This window comes from Panthera uncia (genome assembly GCF_023721935.1).
Source record: "Panthera uncia isolate 11264 chromosome B2 unlocalized genomic scaffold, Puncia_PCG_1.0 HiC_scaffold_24, whole genome shotgun sequence".
NCBI classification, from domain to species: Eukaryota; Metazoa; Chordata; class Mammalia; order Carnivora; family Felidae; genus Panthera; species Panthera uncia.
The window spans coordinates 81,079,973-81,097,889 of NW_026057580.1; the positions used below are offsets into that span (position 1 = coordinate 81,079,973).

Sequence of the window (17,917 nt, forward strand, 5' to 3'; positions counted from 1 at the left end):
CTTGACAGAGATTATAGAGCCCTCCCTGTCGTGACCCACCTCTCCATCTTTTTCTTCCACCATTCCCTTCCCTATAATTTTAACTCCTGAAAATGCCATGAGCTCCCACCTCTGGGATAGCTCACCTGTAGGAATATTCTTCATTCCTTCTTCATCTGGTTATGTAGGTTAGAATAGGGCATATAATGTAAAGAGGAGGAAACCTTTGTAACTATGTGTAAAGACACCAACAGGCAGCTTGAAAGAGGGTGTTGCATAGCAGCGTGCTAAGAAGGAAGTTTTTCTTTCAGACCTGAGTTGTCTTGGTTACACTGCAGATTAAAGATGCAATCATAAGTGATTTAAAGAATGAATGGATATATGGTGAAAGGTCTCCATACCACTCACTTAATGTCTTGCAGCCACTGAACTACCCTATGATCCAGCAATTCCACTTCTGAATATACCCCAAAGAATTAAAATCAGGATCTCAAACAGGTATCTGTACACCTATGTTCGTGGAAGCATAATTCATAATTTCCTAAGGGTGGAAACAACCCAATGTCCACTAACAGATGAATGGATAAACAAAATTTGATCTATGCATTCAGTGGAATATTATTAAAAAGGAAGGGAATGCTGATCTATGTTACAACATGGGTGAAGCTTGAGGACATTATGTTAAAAGAAATAAGCCAGGTTGATGATGACTCCCTCCTCAACTGCATTCTTTTAAAGCTGCACAAACTTGAGTGAGAACTCACTAGTTTATTGTGAATTCTTTCAGATATACTTTGTACATTTTGAGAGAACTATATGCATATGCAAATCTCCCACTTACAGAAATGTGTAACTTGTCATGCTATCAAATTTGTAAATGTTTTCTGAATTATGTTTCATGCTTTGACCTTACTTACTCTAACATTATAGGGAAAAGTCTAATTTCAGCTAGTACGTTTATGGGCTATTTGTTATACGTAAATTTTTGATACTTGTTGTTAAAGATATGACATGTAGATCTAACCAAATTTTTTCAGAAGTTGGTACTGATTTGGTACTGATTTGACATGTTCCCTGAATCTCAGACTTTAGTCTTGTATGGACTTTATGTGTGGTTACATTGATCTGTTTATCTGTTCACCTGCATCACCATTCTTTGTACGATTTGGGCATTATAAAATGTTTTAATTTCTGCTAGGGCATTATAAAATGTTTTAATGTCTTACTAGTCTTTTCCCCAATTTTCCTGGCAATTCTTGCTTCTTATTTTTGTAAAGGAATTTTATAATCATCTTGCCTGCATTTGAAAAAAATATGGTGTTATTAGAATGCATTAAATGTATGGATTAATTTCAGGACAGACAACACCTTTATAATGTTACATCTTTCTATCCAAGAAAATAGTATGTCTTTCTATTTTTTCAGTGTTAAAGTTTTCCACATAGAGATGTTGCACATTCCTACATAGGTTGTCTTGTTACTGATTTTAATAAGGCGCTTAATCAATTACAGCTTTTAACTAGTGCTTGTACATTACATTGAGTTCTATAACCCTGCCCAAAAAAGCAACCAGTCAAGCAAAATCTAAAAGGAAAATTACAAGGATTCAACTCAAGACTGCCACTTTCAGAAAATACCTTGGAAAAAGCTCCTCCACATATATTCATAGAGACCTTAAGGCTATGATTTCTGTTTGGCATGCTCTTTTTTTCATAATGTAAATAAGAGTGATAAGGTTACTTGTGCTGAGTTGAAAATAGCCTAAAAGTATCCTAAAATATTTTCTACTTACACACTATAGAGTCATGCAAGAATTTTCACAAAATAAGGACTTGGTGAGTGAAGCAGTCGGCATAGATAAAAATATTATTAAATAGAAAGGAGTACACTAATATTCAAAGGTCCTTCTGCAGAGTTTTATGCGATCAGAAGTCCCCTTTTTTCCTATATGAATTCGTAGTTCTTTGCTAAAGAAGTATTCATCAAATACCTACTATAGACCAGTCACTGACCTAGGGGCTGAAGACACAAAATAAATCTGATTTAGTTATTGCCAACGAACATTTCATATTCTTAAGAACAATAGTCTAAGTCTCAGAAATTATGTTAACAGATTTCTGTATGCCCTTTCAATGTCATAGCAGAACTTTCTGACTGAGATATATTTGACACTCTAAATGGGAAGATAATTTTGTTTGATTTACTATTTGCTACTGATTAGGGCACAGGCTTTATAAATTACACATTAATTTGAGAAGATTGATAAATAGTGATTTTTGTGCAGTAGAGGCATAAATGATTCTAATAGAATCATAGAGGTTGTGGTATTATTGCTCTGTAGAACATTAACCTATTTTATATTTAAATTAGCAAGCTATTCCAGCATCCCTTATAGATATGAAGATATATAAATATATATATTCTTTTCATATATTATATATACTCTTTATATATAATTCTTTATACACACACACACACACACACACACTATAAAGCAGTGTATGTGTATGTGTATGTGTCTGTACCAGTTTCTCCTATCCTTCTCTGAGCCAACATTACTATTTTCCCAGTTCCCTCATTAATGAAGTAAACAGACTTTGATGGGTGCTCACTATATTTTTGCCTAGGAATGATGTCTTTTAACTTTATTAAAATTATACTTTGACAATATTTGTAATGCTTTATATATTTTTCCTTTTCATACTTGGACTGATTTCCAATGCCACTGTGAGAGAATGATGGCGCATTATTTGAAAAAACTTGGCTTTAACTTTTATTTTGTAATGATTATAAAGTACTTTAAAGTTCTTTCAGTGATATTTTAATACAAATAAATGGCAAAAGAATAACCCATTGCCAGCATACTCATATTATTATTTTTCAACGGTGAATTCTAAAATTTAAAACATGAACATTTTAAATTATTTTAAGCACAAGTCAGTCATTTTTTAAATAATCAACTATGCCTCATTTTATTAGAACAGAAAAAAAAAGGAATTGAAGGGAATTGAATTGAAAGTATCAGCAGGAATTGCACATAGCAAAAGCGAGAATGAATATCTACAACGTGCATTAAATCTTTTGTACTGGGGTTGCAATCAAAAGAAGGTTTGAAACCCAGTGGTCGAAACTTCCTTTACTTCAGGCTATTACAAGGTAAGTGATTTTAGGCATATGAGTTGACTCTGGAAAATATAAGCTAATTTACCATGTTTAGTTAACATCAGAGGGACTCAGAGGATCCAGATATTTGAAGTTGCAGCTGAGGCAATGATATTTGCATGTCCTTTATATAGATATATTTCACTACAGGATGAGCATATTCCAAAGGACTTGCTCACTGACAGTGATTTCCAACCCTGGTAGTTCTGATTGATCATGGAAATGGAAAAAAAAAAGTTTAACAAACCCATCTCTAAACTATATCGTTACATTTCAGAATACAAGGTGACAATTAAATCTAAGCTGAAAATGAATCCTATACCAAAGAGTTCTGAAATATGTATTAGAGAAATAAAAACTAAAAGAAATCCCATTTCATGTTTGAGCCAAAAATGCTTGTGCTTATCTATATTTTATATTCAGTGAGCGTAGTGTGGAATACTCTGCCTTATTTCACTTTCCTAATGTATCCTTGAAGTTCAAGTGGCATTTGACCCTCTTCGATATGGAGAGCTGTGTAGCTGGTCTAACAAATTCAATGTATTTAAATGAAAATATGTTATAAAGCTGACTAGGAAAAAGGCATCAAATATATTTTAACACCAGAACCTCTTCCATCAAATTGACATTTGTAATTGTGGCACAAGAATTTTAGTTTTGTGTAAAAAGAGGAAGCTTTTGCTGAAATAATTCCATGCTGAGACAGTTCTTTAATTGGGAACTACGACTAGGCTGGAAAATGTGTTCAAAGGCCAGCACAATGTTCAGGATGGTAAATGATCTGCCTTTTTGTAAGTGACTAAGTTCTATCACCATATTGAATCTGTCAAACGTTTTTAAATCCAAAAAAGAGAGGCATAACTTTGGATGCTCTTTTAACATAAAATATAATTTTCATTCTGTTTTCACCCTCTGCAATAGTGACTCAAAATCCACAGGGAAGCACTGTAGGTGCAAGTGGGTGGAGCGCATGTTCAAATCACCCAAGGCATTTTTCAAGCTATTTTGGCCTTCCCCCCCAACATTTCTGCAGGCTCTTTCTCTAACTGCCTGCCCCTAGCACTCAGCACTTCTTAGGGAGCCACTAGGAGGGTTGTTACCCTGAGGTATGTTTAGGTATAAAACAGTCAGAACCTTTCTTTTCTCTAGTATGGAAGGTGTTGTATTCAAAAGTTATTCTTGCTTTTTTATATTGCCTTGTATCTGAACTATATCCTTGTCATGTCCAAATTTGGAGGTGGTCAAAGGAAGTGTTCTAAGAAGCTTTGCTGTTCAGACTGCAGAGCAGTAAGGGCTGATCAAGGGCACCTTAATGTGCAGTCTCTCCACAGGAGTGATAGTGGATTTGGCTCATCCCAAAGGGGTCAGTGAATTGAAGAGCTATTAAATTTGCCGGAATGGCCCCAATTGAGCTTTTCATACCTTTCTCCTCTCTCAGACAGTAGAGTTTAACTCAATGATGGAAGCCAGATTTAAGAATGTTTTTAGGGCGGTTGCAAGTGGAAACTTTCCCAGGGCAAAGAAATAATGAGCTCTAAAGCCCCAGAGACATTGTTTTAGTGAAACTATTTTCTCTGTAAACTACTGATATCAGAGTTTTATGTAGGAGGAAGAAAGATGGAAAGGTGAAGAAATAAATGTACTTCACTTGCTATTTAGACTTCATATATGTGTCTGAAGATGTAGCTTGGGACTTTGCAAGGTATTTTTGACAATGATCTAAACTACGTTGCTACTTAAGATGGGGCCCCCTGACTAGATGCATAGGCATCACCTTGGAGCTAGATGGAAATGCAGAATCTCTGGCCCCACCCCCAGGCTCCTGAATCAGAATCTGCAATCTTAACAAGATCTCCAGGTGACTGACTCCTGTGCCCATTAAAGTCTGGGGAGTTATGGGTGAAGGGACATTGCTCTCCTGCTACCAGACTACTTGCTAAGGTTAAAGCTCCAGAGATGTAATAAACAAAGAAGAAAGGATGAGCATTTTAAAAGTTCTTTTGCAAACATTACCAGATTGCACCTCAGGAAGGTCATAGTGATTATTTGCACCAGCAGCGTGTGAAAGGGTCTGTTTCAATTACACCCTAGTCAATGTTGGGCATTATTACTTTTCAATTGTTAAAATGCATACTGAAGCCATGTAATATGGTATGTGGTAAGGATCTAGCTTTCATGTTCTTAAATAGCCAACCAGTTTTCCTAGAATCAGCAAATGAATAAAACTTCCTCTCTGAATTGAATTGAAATGCTACCATTGTATTATCTTCCTATGACAAAGGTTTTGAATAGTTTTTTTTTTCCATTGGCATGTCTTTTATTTGACATCAACACTATGATATTTTAATTATGGTAGATTTATGCTAGGTCTTATTATAGGTTTTTGGTAGTTATCTTGTCCATCTTGAACAGTGTCTGAACATTTCTATCACATTCTTAACTATAATACAAATTTTTATAGCATTCTGTGTATATTTTCATAATAAATACAGATGTAAAAGAGGTTCAACTTCCTACAACACTTATTTCCTTTATATCGTAAGGAAAGAGGACCTAAACTTAACCCTCGAAATATTAGCATTTTTCTGTCATTTTACCATATGCTCATTTCTCTTTATCATGTTTGTAATATAAGGGTCAGTAAGGCAACAAAATCTAATGAATCCCTGAATTCAATATGCTACCAAGCCGAGTGGCATGGTAAAAAAGGATTCAAAGTGATGAAATATTAAGGAAGTAGAATTTATTGGGCTCCACTCTTAAGGAAATTACTATATAACTGAGAATTTAAGTTAGGTTTAGGACACAGACTCAAATACATGTAGAAATACCTAGGTAGAGAAAACTAAATGGATTTGTACCATTTTTTAGGGCTTCTGTAACAAAGGATCAGAAACTTAACAGAAAATTATTCTTACACACTCGTAGAAAGCAGAACTCTGAAATCAAGAGCTGCGCTCTCTCTCCTGGCTTCTGGGTGTTATCGGCAACCCTGTGTGACCCTTGGTTTGCAGTTGGCAGGGCTCCAATATTGCCTCCATCATCATGTGCCTGTCTTCTCTCTGCCTATCTCTGTCTTCATGTGGTATTCTCCTTTCCATCCCTTCTCTTAAAAAAAGTGTATATATTTATTTTGAAAGAGAAAGAGGGAGAGTGTGCATGAGCAGAGGAGGGACAGTGAGAGAGGGAGAGAGAATCTCAAGGAGGCTCCACAGCCCTTTGGGGCTGGATCTCACAAATCACAAGATCATGACCTGAGCCTAAACCAAGAGTTGGATGCTTAACTGACTGAGCCACCTAACCTCCCCTCTTCTCTTTTTTATAAGGACACTAGTCTTACTGAGTTAAGGCCTTTCCCTGCTTATGTATGACATCATCTTAATTAATTCTATCTGCCGTGACTGTTTCTTCTTTTAAGTTTTGTTTAAAAATTTATTTTGAGAGAGAGAAAGAGAGACAGAGAGAGAGAGCTAGTGGAGGAGGGGCAGAGAGAGAGAGAGAGGGAGAGAGAGAATTCCAAGCAGGCTCCACACCATTCACACAACCTGTGAGATCATGACCTGAGCTGAAATCAAGAGTCAGATGTTTAACCAACTGAGCTAGCCACCCAGGCGCCCTATGCAATGACTGTTTCTAAGTAAGATCACGTTTCAAGTACTGGGGGTTAGTACTTCAACATATCTTCTTGGGAGACACAATTCAATCCATAACAGAGCTCTTTAAGGCAAAGGGATAACTCAGATGTGATCGAATTTGATGTTCACTTTAGATTCCTTATCAGGAGAAACACATTCTTACCATTCTTAGGTAACACAATGTCAACTGTGTAAGAAGGATTTCCACACCCTTTTCATCCCAGAAGATAAGTGCACATTCAATTTGATGATAGAGGGAGTATCTTTCACTAGGTGATCAGTTTGAACACCGTTCCATTGGTGATTAAGATTTAGGAGAATATGCTATTATCAACCAGAGTTAGAAATGGTGAACGAAGGAAAGAGTTCATGAATGACTCTGCAAAGTTTATGGTCCTGAAGCACTGAAAGAAGATAATGCCAACTACCTGGATGAACAGTAAACTTTACTTATGACTTTGCTGGATATATGTTTTGTTTTTCTCTCAGTATAATTAACAGACTGCCTTATAGGTCATTGTTTGGCTCTTCTTATTTATTTTCTCTGTAACTTATCTTGCTAGTTACAACTCTCTTTTGTTTTAGTACAACACTTGCATTTCTGAACAAAAGTGTTTTTGGAGGCCATGACTTGTCCAATCATCTGCCACTCGCTCAGGAAATGACAACATTTACACACTACACCCACCCACTATTTTGTGAACAAGAAGCCATGGTGTTTGATTAAAGTAATTAATTTTCTCACATCATCTTTAAAATGAGCACGATTTGGAGCCAGGTGGTTTGGCTGATGTCCTATATGTCTATCCTCACTTATTTTGTTTGTTTTCATCATATGAGCACAATTCTAAAAAGCATATTAGAAAGGCTACATCATAAAAACTTGGACTTTGAGAGGATATAGCCAAATAAATATAGACATTAATTTTATGCTCATTTTGAAATGAATATCCAAGTAAAAAGAGATTTGGGATTTGATTGTTCTTTAGAACAAATGTCAGGAGAAACATTACCTAACTACTGAGACATACACAAAGGGATGTTATTCTAAATCTTTTCAAACCAAAAGCCTCTTTAACACATGAACAATTCATTTAATCTCTGTCATTTTTCCATTGTTCCCTAACTACGGACAATATTCTCTGAAGAATAATTACTGTGATTCTTTTGAAATTTGGTAAAGTCCTTAGTGCTTTGGTGAAAGAAATGATAATATTTATAATTACACAGAATACTACAATTCATAGAACTTTAGAAATGACCAAGTCTGACGCTTAGTTTTTAAAATTGTGCAACCAAGTTCCTTCCATTTATCTTAAAAATTGAATTTTACTTGCTATCTAGAAAAATATGAATAAGATCTTATTTTCAATGTTGTTTTAAATTATTTCGAGAAGTCATTTGAGTTTTCTTTAACCAAGACCTTTAACATCATGCTTGAATCTGATGTATGACATTTCAGCATCCATATAATTAATCAACAGAGGTCCAATGCAATGCTTAAATGCATGCTTCCTCATAAATGTTAGTAAGTGACTTAATTTTCCCAAAATGTTAAAGTCCACATGCCATCTTTATAAAGTTAAAAGATTCATGCCGTCCTTTATGCATTTGATATTTACAGTTGAAAGGCCTGTATAGAAAGCAATCTGGTTCACAGTTAGGCGTTTAACTTGACATTTTATGAAGCATGGACATTTGAGTCCTCAGTCCTTTCAGCTTGTTTTGAGCTAATTGTGCATTAAATGGTGGATGTAGAGACTATGCCTGATATTTTAATTAATAGCTTTTCTTGTCATAATTATTTTTATCTTACTACTCAAAAAGATGCATTTTATTGAACATTTCTGTTTTGACTCACACATAGCACATATTTCAGGTAATTCTTTCTCACAAGATGGGTAGAATTCTACATACCTTCTTCCTGCATTACCTATTAGTAAACATGTATAAAATGTGTTTTTAAAATATACATTTTTGTTTGATTATAAAACAATAACTTCATCTCAAATTACATATAGTGTGTTGTTGGAAGACCTGGTGCACTGATGTGTGTGTCCGGATCTCTCTCTGATGCCAGGGACACAATCAACAGCACTGATTTCAAGTGAGTCACACCTGTGGCCATGAGGTCGAAAATGGAGGCCACTTATATTCCCTAAGTTCTCAACAAGAAAGGGCTAGTTGACTTATGGTTTATTTCCAGACCGGAGATTGATTTTTAAAATATGCAAATTTTAGTATCTTAGTTCAGAAGTTATAAAGCCGCTTTGGATCAAAGTGAGAGAAAAACAGGCTAAAGCCATTTTTTACCCTTAAGTCTGATGAAAACATGATGCTGAGTTCTACCCTGGAGCAGCTTGGAGAGCTGACTGTGCCCTGAGTTCAGGATGTTTTTTCTCTAAGAAAAAACTCTCCTGTCTCAGGACAGGAAATCATAAGTTACTTTGTACCTTCTTCCAGAAACTGCCCACATATGAGACCCCAAGGCAATTAAAAGTAGAAAAAATGATTCCCTCCATGCAGTTTGTGTGCAAATGACTCAATTTCTCTTTTGTGCCCATTACTAACCCTTCCCCAACCAAACCTGTCTTCATATTTTCTTTAACTATCATTTATATAAAAACTTTTGTCAGAAAATATCTGAGAAATTACATAATAATAATTTAAAACTAAGAGTAAGGATAATAATAACTAAATAACTAAAATAATTCAAATTAATATGCAAATCAGTCATCATTTTCTTGGCAGTACTTTAATAAAGAGTAAATCCTGTGGGTCTTGAGAAATTTCCAGTATTAGCATTCCAATGTAGGAAATATTTGGGATGATTAAAAATTCATCCTTCGTGGCTCAGTCCATTAACCTTAACTGTCCAACTTCAGCTCAGATCATGATCTCCTGGTTTCTGAGTTCGAGCCCTGCATCGGGCTCTGTGCTGACAGCTCAGAGCCAGAAGCCTGCTTCAGATTCTGTGTCTCCCTCTCTCTTTGTCCCTCCCCTGGTCATGTCTGTCTCTGTCTCTCAAAAATAAATAAAACATTAAAAAAAAAAAGACTTCATCCTTGAGCTCCTCAGATGCCACTAAGTTGATTTAGTAGTCCAAAAAAAATAAGCAAGCAGCAGCAGCAGCAGCAGCAGCAGCAGCAGAAGAAGAAGAAGAAACCAACAACCAACAAGTAAAGAATAGTTCCCCAAATCTCAGCCTGCTGAACCCCTTTTCCAAGCTGCTGTCTCTCGTAATATAGCAGCCAAATCCAATTAAGGGAGAGGTGAAAAATCATTTCCTCATTTGACAAACGCAGCATGTTAACACATGTACCCTTGCTGACCCTCAAAAGGACTCACCACTTTTGAAATAATTCTTCAGATGTATTTATAAAACCATTTATATATAGAAAAAAGCAACAGAGTTCAAAAATAATTTCCTTTTGCTCCCCCCAACTGAGTTTAGACTTGAATTTGCTCTAGGGATGATTTATGCCAAGTATTACTTTAATTTAAATGTGGCCTAGGTGTTCCCTTGGCTAGTACAGGTACATAAAAGCATTTTGCGTACAGACCCATTACTGTAGCCATCCTTTAGAGAATAATGGAAAGGATGTATATTTGACAACATCCACAAGTCATGCCACAAATTGCAGCTATACGGGAAGCTGAGTTGCCCCCAAATACACCATGGAGTGATGATCTTTCTATTTCACCTCTCCAACAGGTTCCACTTCCTTCCACAGATTTTTCAAATTCCTATCCCTCACTGACAGATCAGAGAAGAATGTAACCAAGAGTGCATGTCCTTCATGTTCCACTAAAACTAAAAATAAATGTAAATGAATGAGAGGCGAAGTGAAGCCCATATAAACTTATATTGAATAACTCTCAGTCGCTTAAATTATCTGAGTTTTGGAAAGTAGTGAGAAAGAACAGGAAGCCAACAGTGAGTCACAGAGAAGTAGCCATGAAGAAAATTAAAATAGCTCTAAGAACATAAACACTAAAAGAGCATCCTCCCACTGAGTAACAGGTGCAGGACTCAACACAGAGAAGTCAGCCTGTTGCCATATGGCTTCCGTTTAGAGCCACAGCCTGTCTGACCAGCAGCCCTGCGACACAGTGAAGGGCTGCCTGCACGCAGACCTCTACCAGGAAAAGTAGTCTGTGTCTCATTTTGGTGGGGGAAATGGTGAAAATCCATAGGAGGACTATCAACAAGTAGATGAAAATTGGTGAGCCACTCAGAAATTTTGCTGCAGTTTGTATGTTGTTGTGTTGTCGTTGCTGGTAGAAGGGACAGTTAGAGGACAGATAAATGGTAGTTCCAGAAAGGCAAATCGACAAGCTGTTTTAAAAAAAGAAAGAAAAAAGTCAAAAATAGGGGCACCTGGGTGGCTCAGTCAGTGGAGGGTCTGCTTCTTGATTTCGGCTCAGGTCATGATCTCATGGTTGTAGGGTCGAGCCCCATGTTCACTCTCTCCATCTCTCTCTCTCTCTCTCTCTCTCTCTCTCTCTGTCCCTCCCCTGTTCATGCATGGGCTCTCTCCCTCTCTCTGTGTGTGTCTCTCAAAGTAAATAAACAAACTTAACAAAATAAAAAAAATTTAAAAAATCAGGGCCTTGCATGTCTCAGTCGGTCCAACTCTTGGTTTCTGTTCAGGTCATGATCTCACCATTGGTGGGTTCAAGCCCCACATCCAGCTCTGCACTGGAAGTTCAGGGACTGCCTGGGATTCTCTCTATCCCCGCTGTCTCTGTCCCTACCCGTCTTGTGCTCTCTCATTCTTCTCAAAATAAATAAACTTAAAAAATTTAATAAATAAATAAATACATAAAAATATTATAAAATATCCAACGTGGAAAGGAAAAGATAGCATCCTGAGTCTGTTGAGAAAATCAGCACAACAGGTGTTTTTCCAGCCATGGCTCATCACCTAAGGAGGTGCAAATGGCCTCCAGGAAATAGAAGCAAATAACAGTGGGAGAGAATTGTGGACACTTTAAGGTAGTGTTGGGATCACATAAAATTCCTGCCAATGACTAAAGTGTTATGAAAGATATTAAGCTGCAGTTATGTGAAAAGTTTCTGACATTGACTAAAGTTGTGTTGATTCACATTTATAAAGATATATAGAATTCTGATCCCATGTTAATATTACTTGCATTTCCTAGCACTGGAAAAAAATAGAATTTTTACCAGACAAAAATCCTCTTCAAAATTGTTTCCTCCCAACACACCTGTGTAAGAAAGTGACTGATTTGGCAAATGCAAAAATATATAGCAAGTGACCAAGCCTCATCCTTGCACACACTATCATTTAGTGGTGATATTGTATCAAGAGGCTATTTATTTTGTTGGTATCACTGGGAACTTTATGTCCTCTGTTTAGCCCCAGCGAGAGATTCCTTTTGTTTTCTGTTTGAAATAAGTTTCCTTCAAGTCGGCTTCAGTGTTAGGCAGAAATGACATTCTATAAGTGTCGTAGGACCTAGAGCCATCTCTAACAATGGATGCATGGGAAAATGGATTTGGGCAAACCACTCTGAACCTCCTTAATACTTTTATGTGAGCTAAATAAAGTTCTAATGGCAATAAGATAAATTTTTAATAGGAAAAGAAATACAAAGATTTAATCTGAGAGGTGCTTGAAAGCTGAGAATGATTTTTGCCTTGGTTCGCTATTGAACTGATTATATAGATATTATATTAACCAGTGTACTTTCACATTATTTTACCTCACAGTTTCTAATGTAGAATTGTAACCCAAACTGTGGGAACCATGGAAATTACCATTAAGAATTCTATACATATATAATGTGTGACTGATGTTCTGCTAGGTAGGATTTTGAAGATGGTGATGGCAAGCAAAATCTAGCAAGAGTACTAACTATGCTGTATTTGTGAAGTGCCTGACGAGACATTCATCAACCAAATGTTATTGAAACACAGAGAGGATGAGCAATCAGAAACATATTATAGAAAGTTGGAAACATGTCACACATGCACATAGCTGACACAGGGATGGCTCTATTTGGTTACACGTTGGGGATTGTGGACTGTTCCAGCCTATGGTTCTTTCAAGGCATCCATTTTAGACTTGAGCCATCTTTAAAGATTTTGAGTCACCTAGGATTTTGAGAAATCAGTTGTTGAAGTTCACTGGAGATCCAGAATAATAAGGTTAGAGTGTGAATATGATAATATCCCTCATTAGGTTTCCCCCAGGGCTATTCCTACAGGCCTGATGAGCTATATCCCAAAATGCCCTTTCTCTTGGCAATAGCTTTCAAACTTTCAAACTTCTCTAATGAGAAACTCATTAGCAAGAAAACTTTTTCAGGCCCCACCCTAAACCTACTGAATCAGAATCTCCAGAGGTAAGGCATAGGAATTCACATTTTAAAAACTCTCTAGATGATGCTAAGGTATTTTAGAGTTAGAGGCACACTGTTAGTGTTTGCTCTTGCTGCCTCAGTTTGGGGTACATGGCTGATGAGTCCCCAGATAATGGTTAGTCTCCAGGTTCAGATGATTCTCCAGTAAGTGGAGTTTCGAGGATTGATAAACCTTCGTGTGGTAGGTCAGTAAATAGAGAATTTATCAAAATTGTCAAACTTTGGCTGCATATTGGAATCACCCGGAGTGCTTAAAAAAACACCCATGCCTGGATTTCACCCCCAGAGTTCTCATTTAACTGGTCAGGCACTTTTAGAATGTCCCCGGATCATTCCAATCTGCAGTCAAGTTTAAAACTACTGCCTCAGAAAGTGGTTCACCGACATTTTCCCACTAAGAGCCTATGGCAGCTGGCAAAAGAAACAATTTTTGACAGCAAGAGAAAACAAAGGGAAACATGTTTTTATAATATATCAAACTTTATTCTTGGGTTACATAGCCATTTTGAGACTTCTATCTAGAAAGACATTCCTAAAAAATCTTACTCTAATGATTGAGTAGCATAGGCATTTCAGAGAGATTAAACGTCAGAATCTGAGATCATTATTCACATCACATTCAAATATATTGAAACCTTGAAGCATCTAATTGAACCGTTGTCTCTTCTAGGCACTCCTAGTTTTCATTTTCTTCACTTTTTCTCTTATTACTTTGTTCCCATTTTCCATCCGCTGATCATCTCCTACCCTACCCTTAGCACCTGGTAAACTTCTACCATCACAAATGCTTTCCTTTGGAGTTCTCAGTATTCAGTTATTGCATTTTTAAATATTTACTGAGAAACTCTTTTGTGAGTCATGGCAGTTTGCATAGTTAAATGATGATTTCTTAAATTTCCTCAGAAAAATTTATTGCTTTCCTACTATATTCCAGTTTCCAGGCACTGTTCTAGGTATGTGGGACACATCAGGAAACAAAACATCTAAAAATCTTATTTTTCTCTGTTTCTGTCTCTCAAAAATAAATAAACATTTTAAAAAGGGGGAGCAGCTGGGTGGCTCAGTTGATTGCGTGTCCAGCTTCAGCTCAGGTCATGATCTTGTGGTCCGTGAGTCCGAGCCCCACGTTGGGCTCTGTGCTGACAGAGCAGAGCCTGGAGCCTGCTTTGGATTCTGTGTCTGCCTCTCTCTCTTCCCTCCCCTGCTCTCTCTCTCTCTCTCTCTCTCTCTCTCTCTCTCTCTCAAAAATAAACATTAAAAAATAATAAAATAAAAATCTTATTTTTGAGGAAGCTTAATTCTAGTAGGCCAAACAGCAAACAATAAGCAATATACAGGACAGTATATAGTATGCTAGAATATACAATCAATAAGTGCTATGAAAAGAGAAAGTAAAATATAGTAAGAGAAATTGATAGCACAGAGATATGGAATGAGAAATTTAAACATGGTGGTTAGGGAAGGTCTCATAAAAAAGGGGGAAATTTGAATCAAGACTTGCAGGAGATATAATTATTTGAGAGAAGGATGTACAAAGTGATATATTTAATTAAATGTTGGATGACAAAAAAATTGTTTTAAAGATTTTTTTATTACAGTAAGGAAAAAAGCAATACTTCCTAATCAGCCTGGACTACTCTACTTCCGTCTTTCAACCCGTTCCATGTAATAGATGTTTTAAGTTAATGATTAATTCTTATCCTGGGATATTCATTTTTGTTCATTTTCCATAACACATTATGAAATCACAAAGTTCATGTGGGTATTATTGTGTTGTCACTGGAAGTATCTTGGTAGATATTTACATTTGCCTTTTACCAAACACATTTGTATTTTTCAGCATCCCAAGGTTATGTGTATATACATGTCTTTGTGTGTGTTTTAGTTACACACACTGTTGTGTATCCTAATGAGGCCTGTATCACAACCAATGAACACCTACAGTAGAATTGCACTGTGGCCCCAAGTGCTCTTTTCCTGCCCATGGAAGAGTTCAAACCAAATCACCTAACATCAAGCCAACGAGGTTTTTGACTAGAATGTCAGAGTTGCATGGGGCTTAACTCTTTGGCCTAAACCAGTTGTTGTAAATGTTGGATGCATAAAACGTCTTCAAGTGTAAACTTTAATTAATTAATTAATTAATCCCACAGATATGTAATGAACGTACTTTGTGAGGGACATTTTGCTAGATTTTTGCCAACATACAGGATACTGAGTTAGAGCTACTTTCCGTGTACTCTAAAGAACAGCTCCCACCCTCAGTTTTAGATGTATCTTGGGAGGCTTATTGTGATTAGATGTTCACATTAGATTTTTCTGGTAATTATATCTCAAAGCCCTTAAGTTCAAGTGAAATTCACAGAAGTCACAGGTGATGCAACTAAATTATTGGTCATGAGTGTATATATAACATTCGAAATAAATCTTGTTATATCTTCAGTAATTAGAAGTGGTCCTTTAGGGAGTCACTCTAAAACTAAAGAGGGAGCAATAATATAAAACCATCTTTAGGGCAGAAGAACTGTTTAATTTATAGTTCTTTTTTATTTGATACAGTTGCTGATGGGCTTCAAATCTCACGTGCACGCGTGCACATGCACACACACATACACACACACGCACACATACAAATCTGATCTTTATTCCCGGAGTCAACTTATTTTTCGCTTCCCAGATTTATTCTCAGTATCCAAATCGCATCTTGCGCAGCGATGTCCTTCATCAACTATACTAATTAGTTTTCTTATCCAGGCTCTAAGAGAAACTCACTAGAGGCAGAGTGGACAGGAAGAGCAAGGCCCAGGCTCTGCTCCTTCCCCTCCTCAGCCACCTTATCCTCTGCCTCCTGACAACCCTAACTTATTTTGCAGTGTTTACCCAAACAGGTTACGTGATTGCAGATTTCTATTTTTAGAAGAGAAATAATCATATTATATTTGATTCTGGACTGTAAATACAAATATTCCTAAATTAATTCTGCTTCATTATTTTCTATTGCATTGACAAGAAAGACAATTCTGATATTTACTATTTTCTATTTAAAACTTCTTTTTACACAAGCTTTTTATAAGAGGCAAATAACACTCAATTAGAAATAATTTAATTTAAACTTCATGTTAAATTGGCACATTTTTATGCTGTTAAACAATTTTAAAGGAGGATAGAGATAAATATACTTAAAATTTATTTTATATTTTAATTGAATACAATCTAAAATACATAGTTTAGATTTTTATTTCTTATTAAAAATTTTATTATATCGTGAAAAAGAAATTTGGGTTTTTTTTAAAGAACAGTTTATTTTATTATGATACTACATTAATTACATTCTCTGTGAAAATAGGCAAAAATTCTCTTTGCACATTTTATTGAGCTGACCATATTTGTATAATTGGCAATATAAGAGCTAGTAAAGCCTAGGTCATTACTGTAGTAATCAGTATAGGAACTAGAAAAAAAGAAAGGTAGGAATAAAGGAAAGAAGGAAGGAAGGAGGGAGGGAAGGAGGTAAAGAAGGAAGGAAGAAGAAAAAAGCGGTTCAGGACTTCAGATTCTAACGCAAAGTTATCCCAGTAGTGTTTTACATAAATGCTTCTTTTTTCCACTTGTCATCTTGATGATATTGATCCACTGGAAAGGGGAGAAAAAGACTAAGGTAATATTGTGGGATTATCACTTGATTTAATTGATATAATGTGATCTTAGATACTTTAGAACATGTTCTTTCTAGAACACTATTAGTTAACAAACATTTAGGAATCCCTAAAAGAAGTAAATTCTTCTTGGACCCAGAAGAAGGTAAGAACCAAGATGGAATTAGCTGAGGAATGGAAGAGGTCAACACAGATGTGAACAGACAATCGGCTGGGAAGCAAGCTGGGAAATAAAGATCAGAGAGTGAGTGAAGTAAGGGTACAGTTTGTGAAATCAGTGAAACAAATTCAGGAAACAAATTCAATTTCTTGACCAAAATGAGCTAGAGATGGGGCTAAATAAATACACAAATAAAACACAGCAGTGAACAAAAGAGAAATATAAGCAGAAATGGACCGAAAAACAGGTATGGCAAAGAACCAAAATAAGTACAGGTGTTATCATAAGATGGGGGCGGGGGAGGGGGGCGGGTGGAGGATGAACAAGGAAGAAAATTTGGTTAGAATGTCTCTTAGAAGGGCATGGTTTCCAGCTGGCAATCTAAGGTACCTGACCATGAATTGATGGAAACATGTGGGCTTAAAAATTGGAGTTAATATTCCAGTACAAAGAGAACAGCCCACAAAAATTACATTGTTAGAGGAATTTATGAGATTTGTAGGTGTAAAAACTGTGTCAAAATCTCAAATTTGAGATGTAGAAATCATAACCTTACTTTCTTCAGCACACTTAGAGCAAGGTTACTGTAGCTAAGCAACTCAAAATTTCCAAGTAAGCATAATCATCCCTGCAGATTTTGAAAGCTTAATGCAAGCTTCCGGAGTCTGAATTAAATTAAGAATGGCTACAATGTTGAGAATTAATAAGTACCTGTACCTACAAAAGATGAATTCCATGCCTACAAATTGAGTGTTTAAGAATTTTAAAGTAACTTAAGTAGCAGATTTGAAAGTCAGCCAGTCTAGTTGACAAAAGACATATAAGAACATTTTTATCTTAATACTTACATATTTTATAACTTATATGTAGATCATCAAAAGAGGATAAATAATATATAAAATACATGAGCTTTTATTATGTACCCAGTACCATCC

General features: G+C 36.2%; 1 protein-coding gene and 1 non-coding gene across 4 annotated transcripts in view; both read left to right on the plus strand.

The window, feature by feature from the left end:
* Positions 1 to 17,917, plus strand: part of NKAIN2 (sodium/potassium transporting ATPase interacting 2) — a 981,572-nt gene that overhangs the window by 677,177 nt on the left and 286,478 nt on the right. The window lies entirely within an intron of this gene.
* LOC125939211 (small nucleolar RNA SNORD116) lies at positions 677 to 761 on the plus strand. The gene has a single exon (XR_007462964.1). It is a non-coding gene; the product is annotated as a small nucleolar RNA SNORD116 (small nucleolar RNA).